Source organism: Idiotropiscis lumnitzeri, chromosome 15 (genome assembly GCF_059441095.1).
Source record: "Idiotropiscis lumnitzeri isolate Australia: NSW breed Sydney's pygmy pipehorse chromosome 15, RoL_Ilum_1.0, whole genome shotgun sequence".
NCBI lineage: Eukaryota > Metazoa > Chordata > Actinopteri > Syngnathiformes > Syngnathidae > Idiotropiscis > Idiotropiscis lumnitzeri.
In genome coordinates this window covers 17,869,347-17,884,484 of record NC_142405.1, presented here as the reverse complement: position 1 = coordinate 17,884,484, position 15,138 = coordinate 17,869,347, and positions in this window count along the sequence as shown.

Sequence of the window (15,138 nt, the reverse complement as noted above, 5' to 3'; positions counted from 1 at the left end):
GAACCCACGCCTCCTGGGGAGACTGCGACCTGAACGCAACGCCTTAGACCGCTCCGCCATCCTGGCACCTGGTAATGCTCTCTTGAATGTGTTTGCTTTGTTCTTGCTTGGTACTTTCAATGTGCTCTGTCTGAGGTGGGATTCGAACCCACGCCTCCTGGGGAGACTGCGACCTGAACGCAACGCCTTAGACCGATCCGCCATCCTGGCACCTGGTAATGCTCTCTTGAATGTCTTTCCTTTGTTCTTGCTTGGTACTTTCAATGGGCTCTGTCTGAGGCGGGATTCGAACCCACGCCTCCTGGGGAGACTGCGACCTGAACGCAACGCCTTAGACCGCTCTGCCATCCTGGCAGCTGGTAATGCTCTCTTGACTGTGTTTGCTTTGTACTTTCAATGGGCTCTGTCTGAGGTGGGATTCGAACCCACGCCTCCTGGGGAGACTGCGACCTGAATGCAACGCCTTAGACCGCTCCGCCATCCTGGCACCTGGTAATGCTCTCTTGACTGTGTTTGCTTTGTACTTTCAATGGGCTCTGTCTGAGGTGGGATTCGAACCCACGCCTCCAGGGGAGACTGCGACCTGAACGCAACGCCTTAGACCGCTCTGCAATCCTGGCAACTGGTAATGCTCTCTTGACTGTGTTTGCTTTGTTCTTGCTTGGTACTTTCAATGGGATCTGTCTGAGGCGGGATTCGAACCCACGCCTCCTGGGGAGACTGCAACCTGAACGCAGCGCCTTAGACCGCTCTGCCATCCTGGCAACTGGTAATGCTCTCTTGACTGTGTTTGCTTTGTTCTTGCTTGGTACTTTCAATGTGCTCTGTCTGAGGCGGGATTCGAACCCACGCCTCCTGGGGAGACTGCGACCTGAACGCAACGCCTTAGACCGCTCCGCAATCCTGGCACCTGGTAATGCTCTCTTGAATGTCTTTCCTTTGTTCTTGCTTGGTACTTTCAATGGGCTCTGTCTGAGGCGGGATTCGAACCCACGCCTCCTGGGGAGACTGCGACCTGAACGCAACGCCTTAGACCGCTCTGCCATCCTGGCAGCTGGTAATGCTCTCTTGACTGTGTTTGCTTTGTACTTTCAATGGGCTCTGTCTGAGGCGGGATTCGAACCCACGCCACCTGGGGAGACTGCGACCTGAACGCAACGCCTTAGACCGCTCCGCCATCCTGGCAACTGGTAATGTTCTCTTTACTGTGTTTCCTTTGTTCTTGCTTGGTACTTTCAGTGGGCTCTGTCTGAGGTGGGATTCGAACCCACGCCTCCTGGGGAGACTGTGACCTGAACGCAACGCCTTAGACCGCTCCGCCATCCTGGCAACTGGTAATGCTCTCTTGACCATGTTTCCTTTGTTATTGCTTGGTACTTTCAATGGGCTCTGTCTGAGGTGGGATTCGAACCCACGCCTCCTGGGGAGACTGCGACCTGAACGCAACGCCTTAGACCGCTTCGCCATCCTGGCAACTGGTAATGCTCTCTTGACCGTGTTTGCTTTGTTCTTGCTTGGTACTTTCAATGGGCTCTGTCTGAGGCGGGATTCGAACCCACGCCTCCTGGGGAGACTGCGACCTGAACGCAGCGCCTTAGACCGCTCTGCCATCCTGGCAACTGGTAATGCTCTCTTGAATGTGTTTGCTTTGTTCTTGCTTGGTACTTTCAATGGGCTCTGTCTGAGGCGGGATTCGAAACCCACACCTCCAGGGGAGACTGCGACCTGAACGCAATGCCTTAGACCGCTCTGCAATCCTGGCAACTGGTAATGCTCTCTTGACTGTGTTTGCTTTGTTCTTGCTTGGTACTTTCAATGGGCTCTGTCTGAGGCGGGATTCGAACCCACGCCTCCTGGGGAGACTGCGACCTGAACGCAACGCCTTAGACCGCTCCGCCATCCTGGCACCTGGTAATGCTCTCTTGAATGTGTTTGCTTTGTTCTTGCTTGGTACTTTCAATGGGCTCTGTCTGAGGTGGGATTCGAACCCACACCTCCTGGGGAGACTGCGACCTGAACGCAACGCCTTAGACCGCTCCGCCATCCTGGCACCTGGTAATGCTCTCTTGACTGTGTTTGCTTTGTTCTTGCTTGGTACTTTCAATGGGCACTGTCTGAGGTGGGATTCGAACCCACGCCTCCTGGGGAGACTGCGACCTGAACGCAACGCCTTAGACCGCTCCGCCATCCTGGCACCTGGTAATGCTCTCTTGACTGTGTTTGCTTTGTACTTTCAATGGGCTCTGTCTGAGGTGGGATTCGAACCCACGCCTCCTGGGGAGACTGCGACCTGAACGCAACGCCTTAGACCGCTCCGCCATCCTGGCAACTGGTAATGTTCTCTTTACTGTGTTTCCTTTGTTCTTGCTTGGTACTTTCAGTGGGCTCTGTCTTAGGTGGGATTCGAACCCACGCCTCCTGGGGAGACTGTGACCTGAACGCAACGCCTTAGACCGCTCCGCCATCCTGGCAACTGGTAATGCTCTCTTGACCATGTTTCCTTTGTTATTGCTTGGTACTTTCAATGGGCTCTGTCTGAGGTGGGATTCGAACCCACGCCTCCTTGGGAGACTGCGACCTGAACGCAACGCCTTAGACCGCTTCGCCATCCTGGCAACTGGTAATGCTCTCTTGACCGTGTTTGCTTTGTTCTTGCTTGGTACTTTCAATGGGCTCTGTCTGAGGCGGGATTCGAACCCACGCCTCCTGGGGAGACTGCGACCTGAACGCAGCGCCTTAGACCGCTCTGCAATCCTGGCAACTGGTAATGCTCTCTTGACTGTGTTTGCTTTGTTCTTGCTTGGTACTTTCAATGGGCTCTGTCTGAGGTGGGATTCGAACCCACGCCTCCTGGGGAGACTGCGACCTGAACGCAACGCCTTAGACCGGTTCGCCATCCTGGCACCTGGTAATGCTCTCTTGAATGTGTTTGCTTTGTTCTTGCTTGGTACTTTCAATGGGCTCTGTCTGAGGTGGGATTCGAACCCACACCTCCTGGGGAGACTGCGACCTGAACGCAACGCCTTAGACCGCTCCGCCATCCTGGCACCTGGTAATGCTCTCTTGAATGTGTTTGCTTTGTTCTTGCTTGGTACTTTCAATGGGCTCTGTCTGAGGTGGGATTCGAACCCACGCCTCCTGGGGAGACTGCGACCTGAACGCAACGCCTTAGACCGCTCCGCCATCCTGGCAACTGGTAATGTTCTCTTTACTGTGTTTCCTTTGTTCTTGCTTGGTACTTTCAGTGGGCTCTGTCTTAGGTGGGATTCGAACCCACGCCTCCTGGGGAGACTGTGACCTGAACGCAACGCCTTAGACCGCTCCGCCATCCTGGCAACTGGTAATGCTCTCTTGACCATGTTTCCTTTGTTATTGCTTGGTACTTTCAATGGGCTCTGTCTGAGGTGGGATTCGAACCCACGCCTCCTTGGGAGACTGCGACCTGAACGCAACGCCTTAGACCGCTTCGCCATCCTGGCAACTGGTAATGCTCTCTTGACCGTGTTTGCTTTGTTCTTGCTTGGTACTTTCAATGGGCTCTGTCTGAGGCGGGATTCGAACCCACGCCTCCTGGGGAGACTGCGACCTGAACGCAGCGCCTTAGACCGCTCTGCAATCCTGGCAACTGGTAATGCTCTCTTGACTGTGTTTGCTTTGTTCTTGCTTGGTACTTTCAATGGGCTCTGTCTGAGGTGGGATTCGAACCCACGCCTCCTGGGGAGACTGCGACCTGAACGCAACGCCTTAGACCGGTTCGCCATCCTGGCACCTGGTAATGCTCTCTTGAATGTGTTTGCTTTGTTCTTGCTTGGTACTTTCAATGGGCTCTGTCTGAGGTGGGATTCGAACCCACACCTCCTGGGGAGACTGCGACCTGAACGCAACGCCTTAGACCGCTCCGCCATCCTGGCACCTGGTAATGCTCTCTTGAATGTGTTTGCTTTGTTCTTGCTTGGTACTTTCAATGGGCTCTGTCTGAGGTGGGATTCGAACCCACACCTCCTGGGGAGACTGCGACCTGAACGCAACGCCTTAGACCGCTCCGCCATCCTGGCACCTGGTAATGCTCTCTTGAATGTGTTTGCTTTGTTCTTGCTTGGTACTTTCAATGGGCTCTGTCTGAGGTGGGATTCGAACCCACACCTCCTGGGGAGACTGCGACCTTAACGCAACGCCTTAGACCGCTCCGCCATCCTGGCACCTGGTAATGCTCTCTTGACTGTGTTTGCTTTGTTCTTGCTTGGTACTTTCAATGGGCTCTGTCTGAGGTGGGATTCGAACCCACGCCTCCTGGGGAGACTGCGACCTGAACGCAACGCCTTAGACCGCTCCGCCATCCTGGCACCTGGTAATGCTCTCTTGACTGTGTTTGCTTTGTACTTTCAATGGGCTCTGTCTGAGGTGGGATTCGAACCCACGCCTCCTGGGGAGACTGCGACCTGAACGCAACGCCTTAGACCGCTCTGCAATCCTGGCAACTGGTAATGCTCTCTTGACTGTGTATGCTTTGTTCTTGCTTGGTACTTTCAATGGGCTCTGTCTGAGGCGGGATTCGAACCCACGCCTCCTGGGGAGACTGCGACCTGAACGCAACGCCTTAGACCGCTCCGCCATCCTGGCACCTGGTAATGCTCTCTTGACCGTGTTTCCTTTGTTATTGCTTGGTACTTTCAATGGGCTCTGTCTGAGGTGGGATTCGAAGCCACGTCACCTGGGGAGACTGCGACCTGAACGCAACGCCTTAGACCGCTCCGCCATCCTGGCACCTGGTAATGCTCTCTTGAATGTGTTTGCTTTGTTCTTCCTTGGTACTTTCAATGGGCTCTGTCTGAGGTGGGATTAGAACCCACGCCTCCTGGGGAGACTGCGACCTGAACGCAACGCCTTAGACCGCTCCGCCATCCTGGCACCTGGTAATGCTCACTTGAATGTGTTTGCTTTGTTCTTGCTTGGTACTTTCAATGGGCTCTGTCTGAGGTGGGATTCGAACCCACGCCTCCTGGGGAGACTGCGACCTGAACGCAACGCCTTAGACAACTCCGCCATCCTGGCACCTGGTAATGCTCTCTTGAATGTGTTTGCTTTGTTCTTGCTTGGTACTTTCAATGGGCTCTGTCTGAGGTGGGATTCGAACCCACGCCACCTGGGGAGACTGCGACCTGAACGCAACGCCTTAGACCGCTCCGCCATCCTGGCAACTGGTAATGTTCTCTTTACTGTGTTTCCTTTGTTCTTGCTTGGTACTTTCAGTGGGCTCTGTCTGAGGTGGGATTCGAACCCACGCCTCCTGGGGAGACTGTGACCTGAACGCAACGCCTTAGACCGCTCCGCCATCCTGGCAACTGGTAATGCTCTCTTGACCATGTTTCCTTTGTTATTGCTTGGTACTTTCAATGGGCTCTGTCTGAGGTGGGATTCGAACCCACGCCTCCTGGGGAGACTGCGACCTGAACGCAACGCCTTAGACCGCTTCGCCATCCTGGCAACTGGTAATGCTCTCTTGACCGTGTTTGCTTTGTTCTTGCTTGGTACTTTCAATGGGCTCTGTCTGAGGCGGGATTCGAACCCACGCCTCCTGGGGAGACTGCGACCTGAACGCAGCGCCTTAGACCGCTCTGCCATCCTGGCAACTGGTAATGCTCTCTTGAATGTGTTTGCTTTGTTCTTGCTTGGTACTTTCAATGGGCTCTGTCTGAGGCGGGATTCGAAACCCACACCTCCAGGGGAGACTGCGACCTGAACGCAATGCCTTAGACCGCTCTGCAATCCTGGCAACTGGTAATGCTCTCTTGACTGTGTTTGCTTTGTTCTTGCTTGGTACTTTCAATGGGCTCTGTCTGAGGCGGGATTCGAACCCACGCCTCCTGGGGAGACTGCGACCTGAACGCAACGCCTTAGACCGCTCCGCCATCCTGGCACCTGGTAATGCTCTCTTGAATGTGTTTGCTTTGTTCTTGCTTGGTACTTTCAATGGGCTCTGTCTGAGGTGGGATTCGAACCCACACCTCCTGGGGAGACTGCGACCTGAACGCAACGCCTTAGACCGCTCCGCCATCCTGGCACCTGGTAATGCTCTCTTGACTGTGTTTGCTTTGTTCTTGCTTGGTACTTTCAATGGGCACTGTCTGAGGTGGGATTCGAACCCACGCCTCCTGGGGAGACTGCGACCTGAACGCAACGCCTTAGACCGCTCCGCCATCCTGGCACCTGGTAATGCTCTCTTGACTGTGTTTGCTTTGTACTTTCAATGGGCTCTGTCTGAGGTGGGATTCGAACCCACGCCTCCTGGGGAGACTGCGACCTGAACGCAACGCCTTAGACCGCTCCGCCATCCTGGCAACTGGTAATGTTCTCTTTACTGTGTTTCCTTTGTTCTTGCTTGGTACTTTCAGTGGGCTCTGTCTTAGGTGGGATTCGAACCCACGCCTCCTGGGGAGACTGTGACCTGAACGCAACGCCTTAGACCGCTCCGCCATCCTGGCAACTGGTAATGCTCTCTTGACCATGTTTCCTTTGTTATTGCTTGGTACTTTCAATGGGCTCTGTCTGAGGTGGGATTCGAACCCACGCCTCCTTGGGAGACTGCGACCTGAACGCAACGCCTTAGACCGCTTCGCCATCCTGGCAACTGGTAATGCTCTCTTGACCGTGTTTGCTTTGTTCTTGCTTGGTACTTTCAATGGGCTCTGTCTGAGGCGGGATTCGAACCCACGCCTCCTGGGGAGACTGCGACCTGAACGCAGCGCCTTAGACCGCTCTGCAATCCTGGCAACTGGTAATGCTCTCTTGACTGTGTTTGCTTTGTTCTTGCTTGGTACTTTCAATGGGCTCTGTCTGAGGTGGGATTCGAACCCACGCCTCCTGGGGAGACTGCGACCTGAACGCAACGCCTTAGACCGGTTCGCCATCCTGGCACCTGGTAATGCTCTCTTGAATGTGTTTGCTTTGTTCTTGCTTGGTACTTTCAATGGGCTCTGTCTGAGGTGGGATTCGAACCCACACCTCCTGGGGAGACTGCGACCTGAACGCAACGCCTTAGACCGCTCCGCCATCCTGGCACCTGGTAATGCTCTCTTGAATGTGTTTGCTTTGTTCTTGCTTGGTACTTTCAATGGGCTCTGTCTGAGGTGGGATTCGAACCCACACCTCCTGGGGAGACTGCGACCTGAACGCAACGCCTTAGACCGCTCCGCCATCCTGGCACCTGGTAATGCTCTCTTGAATGTGTTTGCTTTGTTCTTGCTTGGTACTTTCAATGGGCTCTGTCTGAGGTGGGATTCGAACCCACACCTCCTGGGGAGACTGCGACCTTAACGCAACGCCTTAGACCGCTCCGCCATCCTGGCACCTGGTAATGCTCTCTTGACTGTGTTTGCTTTGTTCTTGCTTGGTACTTTCAATGGGCTCTGTCTGAGGTGGGATTCGAACCCACGCCTCCTGGGGAGACTGCGACCTGAACGCAACGCCTTAGACCGCTCCGCCATCCTGGCACCTGGTAATGCTCTCTTGACTGTGTTTGCTTTGTACTTTCAATGGGCTCTGTCTGAGGTGGGATTCGAACCCACGCCTCCTGGGGAGACTGCGACCTGAACGCAACGCCTTAGACCGCTCTGCAATCCTGGCAACTGGTAATGCTCTCTTGACTGTGTATGCTTTGTTCTTGCTTGGTACTTTCAATGGGCTCTGTCTGAGGCGGGATTCGAACCCACGCCTCCTGGGGAGACTGCGACCTGAACGCAACGCCTTAGACCGCTCCGCCATCCTGGCACCTGGTAATGCTCTCTTGACCGTGTTTCCTTTGTTATTGCTTGGTACTTTCAATGGGCTCTGTCTGAGGTGGGATTCGAAGCCACGTCACCTGGGGAGACTGCGACCTGAACGCAACGCCTTAGACCGCTCCGCCATCCTGGCACCTGGTAATGCTCTCTTGAATGTGTTTGCTTTGTTCTTCCTTGGTACTTTCAATGGGCTCTGTCTGAGGTGGGATTAGAACCCACGCCTCCTGGGGAGACTGCGACCTGAACGCAACGCCTTAGACCGCTCCGCCATCCTGGCACCTGGTAATGCTCACTTGAATGTGTTTGCTTTGTTCTTGCTTGGTACTTTCAATGGGCTCTGTCTGAGGTGGGATTCGAACCCACGCCTCCTGGGGAGACTGCGACCTGAACGCAACGCCTTAGACAACTCCGCCATCCTGGCACCTGGTAATGCTCTCTTGAATGTGTTTGCTTTGTTCTTGCTTGGTACTTTCAATGGGCTCTGTCTGAGGCGGGATTCGAACCCACGCCTCCTGGGGAGACTGCGACCTGAACGCTACGCCTAAGACCGCTCCGCCATCCTTGCAGCTGGCAATGCTCTCTTGACTGTGTTTGCTTTCTTCTTGCTTGGTACTTTCAATGGGCTCTGTCTGCTGCGGGATTCGAACCCACGCCTCCTGGGGAGACTGCGACCTGAACGCAGCGCCTAAGACCGCTCCGCCATCCTGGCACCTGGTAATGCTCACTTGAATGTGTTTGCTTTGTTCTTGCTTGGTACTTTCAATGGGCTCTGTCTGAGGTGGGATTCGAACCCACGCCTCCTGGGGAGACTGCGACCTGAACGCAACGCCTTAGACCACTCCGCCATCCTGGCACCTGGTAATGCTCACTTGAATGTGTTTGCTTTGTTCTTGCTTGGTACTTTCAATGGGCTCTGTCTGAGGTGGGATTCGAACCCACGCCTCCTGGGGAGACTGCGACCTGAACGCAACGCCTTTGACCGCTCCGCCATCCTGGCACCTGCTAATGCTCTCTTGAATGTGTTTGCTTTGTTCTTGCTTGGTACTTTCAATGGGCTCTGTCTGAGGCGGGATTCGAACCCACGCCTCCTGGGGAGACTGCGACCTGAACGCTACGCCTAAGACCGCTCCGCCATCCTTGCAGCTGGTAATGCTCTCTTGACTGTGTTTGCTTTGTTCTTGCTTGGTACTTTCAATGGGTTCTGTCTGAGGCGGGATTCGAACCCACGCCTCCTGGGGAGACTGCGACCTGAACGCAGCGCCTTAGACCGCTTTGCCATCCTGGCAACTGGTAATGCTCTCTTGACTGTGTTTGCTTTGTTCTTGCTTGGTACTTTCAATGGGCTCTGTCTGAGGCGGGATTCGAACCCACGCCTCCAGGGGAGACTGCGACCTGAACGCAACGCCTTAGACCGCTCCGCCATCCTGGCACCTGGTAATGCTCTCTTGAATGTGTTTGCTTTGTTCTTGCTTGGTACTTTCAATGGGCTCTGTCTGAGGTGGGATTCGAACCCACGCCTCCTGGGGAGACTGCGACCTGAACGCAACGCCTTAGACCGCTCCGCCATCCTGGCAACTGGTAATGCTCTCTTGACTGTGTTTGCTTTGTTCTTGCTTGGTACTTTCAATGGGCACTGTCTGAGGTGGGATTTTAACCCACGCCTCCTGGGGAGACTGCGACCTGAACGCAACGGCTTAGACCGCACTGCCATCTTATCATCTGGTAATGCTCTCTTGAATGTGTTTGCTTTGTTCTTGCTTGGTACTTTCAATGGGCTCTGTCTGAGGTGGGATTCGAACCCACACCTCCTGGGGAGACTGCGACCTGAACGCAACGCCTTAGACCGCTCCGCCATCCTGGCACCTGGTAATGCTCTCTTGAATGTGTTTGCTTTGTTCTTCCTTGGTACTTTCAATGGGCTCTGTCTGAGGTGGGATTAGAACCCACGCCTCCTGGGGAGACTGCGACCTGAACGCAACGCCTTAGACCGCTCCGCCATCCTGGCACCTGGTAATGCTCACTTGAATGTGTTTGCTTTGTTCTTGCTTGGTACTTTCAATGGGCTCTGTCTGAGGTGGGATTCGAACCCACGCCTCCTGGGGAGACTGCGACCTGAACGCAACGCCTTAGACAACTCCGCCATCCTGGCACCTGGTAATGCTCTCTTGAATGTGTTTGCTTTGTTCTTGCTTGGTACTTTCAATGGGCTCTGTCTGAGGCGGGATTCGAACCCACGCCTCCTGGGGAGACTGCGACCTGAACGCTACGCCTAAGACCGCTCCGCCATCCTTGCAGCTGGCAATGCTCTCTTGACTGTGTTTGCTTTCTTCTTGCTTGGTACTTTCAATGGGCTCTGTCTGCTGCGGGATTCGAACCCACGCCTCCTGGGGAGACTGCGACCTGAACGCAGCGCCTAAGACCGCTCCGCCATCCTGGCACCTGGTAATGCTCACTTGAATGTGTTTGCTTTGTTCTTGCTTGGTACTTTCAATGGGCTCTGTCTGAGGTGGGATTCGAACCCACGCCTCCTGGGGAGACTGCGACCTGAACGCAACGCCTTAGACCACTCCGCCATCCTGGCACCTGGTAATGCTCACTTGAATGTGTTTGCTTTGTTCTTGCTTGGTACTTTCAATGGGCTCTGTCTGAGGTGGGATTCGAACCCACGCCTCCTGGGGAGACTGCGACCTGAACGCAACGCCTTTGACCGCTCCGCCATCCTGGCACCTGCTAATGCTCTCTTGAATGTGTTTGCTTTGTTCTTGCTTGGTACTTTCAATGGGCTCTGTCTGAGGCGGGATTCGAACCCACGCCTCCTGGGGAGACTGCGACCTGAACGCTACGCCTAAGACCGCTCCGCCATCCTTGCAGCTGGTAATGCTCTCTTGACTGTGTTTGCTTTGTTCTTGCTTGGTACTTTCAATGGGTTCTGTCTGAGGCGGGATTCGAACCCACGCCTCCTGGGGAGACTGCGACCTGAACGCAGCGCCTTAGACCGCTTTGCCATCCTGGCAACTGGTAATGCTCTCTTGACTGTGTTTGCTTTGTTCTTGCTTGGTACTTTCAATGGGCTCTGTCTGAGGCGGGATTCGAACCCACGCCTCCAGGGGAGACTGCGACCTGAACGCAACGCCTTAGACCGCTCCGCCATCCTGGCACCTGGTAATGCTCTCTTGAATGTGTTTGCTTTGTTCTTGCTTGGTACTTTCAATGGGCTCTGTCTGAGGTGGGATTCGAACCCACGCCTCCTGGGGAGACTGCGACCTGAACGCAACGCCTTAGACCGCTCCGCCATCCTGGCAACTGGTAATGCTCTCTTGACTGTGTTTGCTTTGTTCTTGCTTGGTACTTTCAATGGGCACTGTCTGAGGTGGGATTTTAACCCACGCCTCCTGGGGAGACTGCGACCTGAACGCAACGGCTTAGACCGCACTGCCATCTTATCATCTGGTAATGCTCTCTTGAATGTGTTTGCTTTGTTCTTGCTTGGTACTTTCAATGGGCTCTGTCTGAGGTGGGATTCGAACCCACACCTCCTGGGGAGACTGCGACCTGAACGCAACGCCTTAGACCGCTCCGCCATCCTGGCACCTGGTAATGCTCTCTTGACTGTGTTTGCTTTGTTCTTGCTTGGTACTTTCAATGGGCACTGTCTGAGGTGGGATTCGAACCCACGCCTCCTGGGGAGACTGCGACCTGAACGCAACGCCTTAGACCGCTCCGCCATCCTGGCACCTGGTAATGCTCTCTTGACTGTGTTTGCTTTGTACTTTCAATGGGCTCTGTCTGAGGTGGGATTCGAACCCACGCCTCCTGGGGAGACTGCGACCTGAACGCTACGCCTAAGACCGCTCCGCCATCCTTGCAGCTGGCAATGCTCTCTTGACTGTGTTTGCTTTCTTCTTGCTTGGTACTTTCAATGGGCTCTGTCTGCTGCGGGATTCGAACCCACGCCTCCTGGGGAGACTGCGACCTGAACGCAACGCCTTAGACCGCTCCGCCATCCAGGCAACTGGTAATGCTCTCTTGACCGTGTTTCCTTTGTTATTGCTTGGTACTTTCAATGGGCTCTGTCTGAGGTGGGATTCGAAGCCACGTCACCTGGGGAGACTGCGACCTGAACGCAACGCCTTAGACCGCTCCGCCATCCTGGCACCTGGTAATGCTCTCTTGAATGTGTTTGCTTTGTTCTTCCTTGGTACTTTCAATGGGCTCTGTCTGAGGTGGGATTAGAACCCACGCCTCCTGGGGAGACTGCGACCTGAACGCAACGCCTTAGACCGCTCCGCCATCCTGGCACCTGGTAATGCTCACTTGAATGTGTTTGCTTTGTTCTTGCTTGGTACTTTCAATGGGCTCTGTCTGAGGTGGGATTCAAACCCACGCCTCCTGGGGAGACTGCGACCTGAACGCAACGCCTTAGACCGCTCCGCCATCCAGGCAACTGGTAATGCTCTCTTGACCGTGTTTCCTTTGTTATTGCTTGGTACTTTCAATGGGCTCTGTCTGAGGTGGGATTCGAAGCCACGTCACCTGGGGAGACTGCGACCTGAACGCAACGCCTTAGACCGCTCCGCCATCCTGGCACCTGGTAATGCTCTCTTGAATGTGTTTGCTTTGTTCTTCCTTGGTACTTTCAATGGGCTCTGTCTGAGGTGGGATTAGAACCCACGCCTCCTGGGGAGACTGCGACCTGAACGCAACGCCTTAGACCGCTCCGCCATCCTGGCACCTGGTAATGCTCACTTGAATGTGTTTGCTTTGTTCTTGCTTGGTACTTTCAATGGGCTCTGTCTGAGGTGGGATTCGAACCCACGCCTCCTGGGGAGACTGCGACCTGAACGCAACGCCTTAGACCACTCCGCCATCCTGGCACCTGGCAATGCTCTCTTGACTGTGTTTGCTTTCTTCTTGCTTGGTACTTTCAATGGGCTCTGTCTGCTGCGGGATTCGAACCCACGCCTCCTGGGGAGACTGCGACCTGAACGCAACGCCTTAGACCGCTCCGCCATCCTGGCACCTGGTAATGCTCTCTTGAATGTGTTTGCTTCGTTCTTGCTTGGTACTTTCAATGGGCTCTGTCTGAGGTGGGATTCGAACCCACGCCTCCTGGGGAGACTGCGACCTGAACGCAACGCCTTAGACCGCTCCGCCATCCTGGCACCTGGTAATGCTCTCTTGAATGTGTTTGCTTCGTTCTTGCTTGGTACTTTCAATGGGCTCTGTCTGAGGTGGGATTCGAACCCACGCCTCCTGGGGAGACTGCGACCTGAACGCAACGCCTTAGACCGCTCCGCCATCCTGGCAAATGGTAATGCTCTCTTGACTGTGTTTGCTTTGTTCTTGCTTGGTACTTTCAATGGGCACTGTCTGAGGTGGGATTTTAACCCACGCCTCCTGGGGAGACTGCGACCTGAACGCAACGGCTTAGACCGCTCTGCCATCTTATCATCTGGTAATGCTCTCTTGAATGTGTTTGCTTTGTTCTTGCTTGGTACTTTCAATGGGCTCTGTCTGAGGTGGGATTCAAACCCACGCCTCCTGGGGAGACTGCGACCTGAACGCAACGCCTTAGACCGCTCCGCCATCCAGGCAACTGGTAATGCTCTCTTGACCGTGTTTCCTTTGTTATTGCTTGGTACTTTCAATGGGCTCTGTCTGAGGTGGGATTCGAACCCACGTCTCCTGGGGAGACTGCGACCTGAACGCAACGCCTTAGACCGCTCCGCCATCCTGGCATCTGGTAATGCTCTCTTGAATGTGTTTGCTTTGTTCTTCCTTGGTACTTTCAATGGGCTCTGTCTGAGGTGGGATTAGAACCCACGCCTCCTGGGGAGACTGCGACCTGAACGCAACGCCTTAGACCGCTCCGCCATCCTGGCACCTGGTAATGCTCACTTGAATGTGTTTGCTTTGTTCTTGCTTGGTATTTTCAATGGGCTCTGTCTGAGGTGGGATTCGAACCCACGCCTCCTGGGGAGACTGCGACCTGAACGCAGCGCCTTAGACCGCTCTGCCATCCTTGCAGCTGGTAATGCTCTCTTGACTGTGTTTGCTTTCTTCTTGCTTGGTACTTTCAATGGGCTCTGTCTGAGGTGGGATTCGAACCCACGCCTCCTGGGGAGACTGCGACCTGAACGCAACGCCTTAGACCACTCCGCCATCCTGGCACCTGGTAATGCTCTCTTGAATGTGTTTGCTTTGTTCTTGCTTGGTACTTTCAATGGGCTCTGTCTGAGGCGGGATTCGAACCCACGCCTCCTGGGGAGACTGCGACCTGAACGCTACGCCTAAGACCGCTCCGCCATCCTTGCAGCTGGCAATGCTCTCTTGACTGTGTTTGCTTTCTTCTTGCTTGGTACTTTCAATGGGCTCTGTCTGCTGCGGGATTCGAACCCACGCCTCCTGGGGAGACTGCGACCTGAACGCAGCGCCTTAGACCGCTCCGCCATCCTGGCAACTGGTAATGCTCTCTTGACTGTTTTTGCTTTGTTCTTGCTTGGTACTTTCAATGGGCTCTGTCTGAGGCGGGATTCGAACCCACGCCTCCTGGGGAGACTGCGACCTGAACGCAGCGCCTTAGACCACTATGCCATCCTGGCAACTGGTAATGCTCTCTTGATAGTCTTTGCTTTGTTCTTGCTTGGTACTTTCAATGGGCTCTGTCTGAGGCGGGATTCGAACCCACGCCTCCAGGGGAGACTGCGACCTGAACGCAACGCCTTAGACCGCTCCGCCATCCTGGCACCTGGTAATGCTCTCTTGAATGTGTTTGCTTCGTTCTTGCTTGGTACTTTCAATGGGCTCTGTCTGAGGTGGGATTCGAACCCACGCCTCCTGGGGAGACTGCGACCTGAACGCAACGCCTTAGACCGCTCCGCCATCCTGGCAACTGGTAATGCTCTCTTGACTGTGTTTGCTTTGTTCTTGCTTGGTACTTTCAATGGGCACTGTCTGAGGTGGGATTTTAACCCACGCCTCCTGGGGAGACTGCGACCTGAACGCAACGGCTTAGACCGCTCTGCCATCTTATCATCTGGTAATGCTCTCTTGAATGTGTTTGCTTTGTTCTTGCTTGGTACTTTCAATGGGCTCTGTCTGAGGTGGGATTCAAACCCACGCCTCCTGGGGAGACTGCGACCTGAACGCAACGCCTTAGACCGCTCCGCCATCCAGGCAACTGGTAATGCTCTCTTGACCGTGTTTCCTTTGTTATTGCTTGGTACTTTCAATGGGCTCTGTCTGAGGTGGGATTCGAACCCACGTCTCCTGGGGAGACTGCGACCTGAACGCAACGCCTTAGACCGCTCCGCCATCCTGGCACCTGGTAATGCTCTCTTGAATGTGTTTGCTTTGTTCT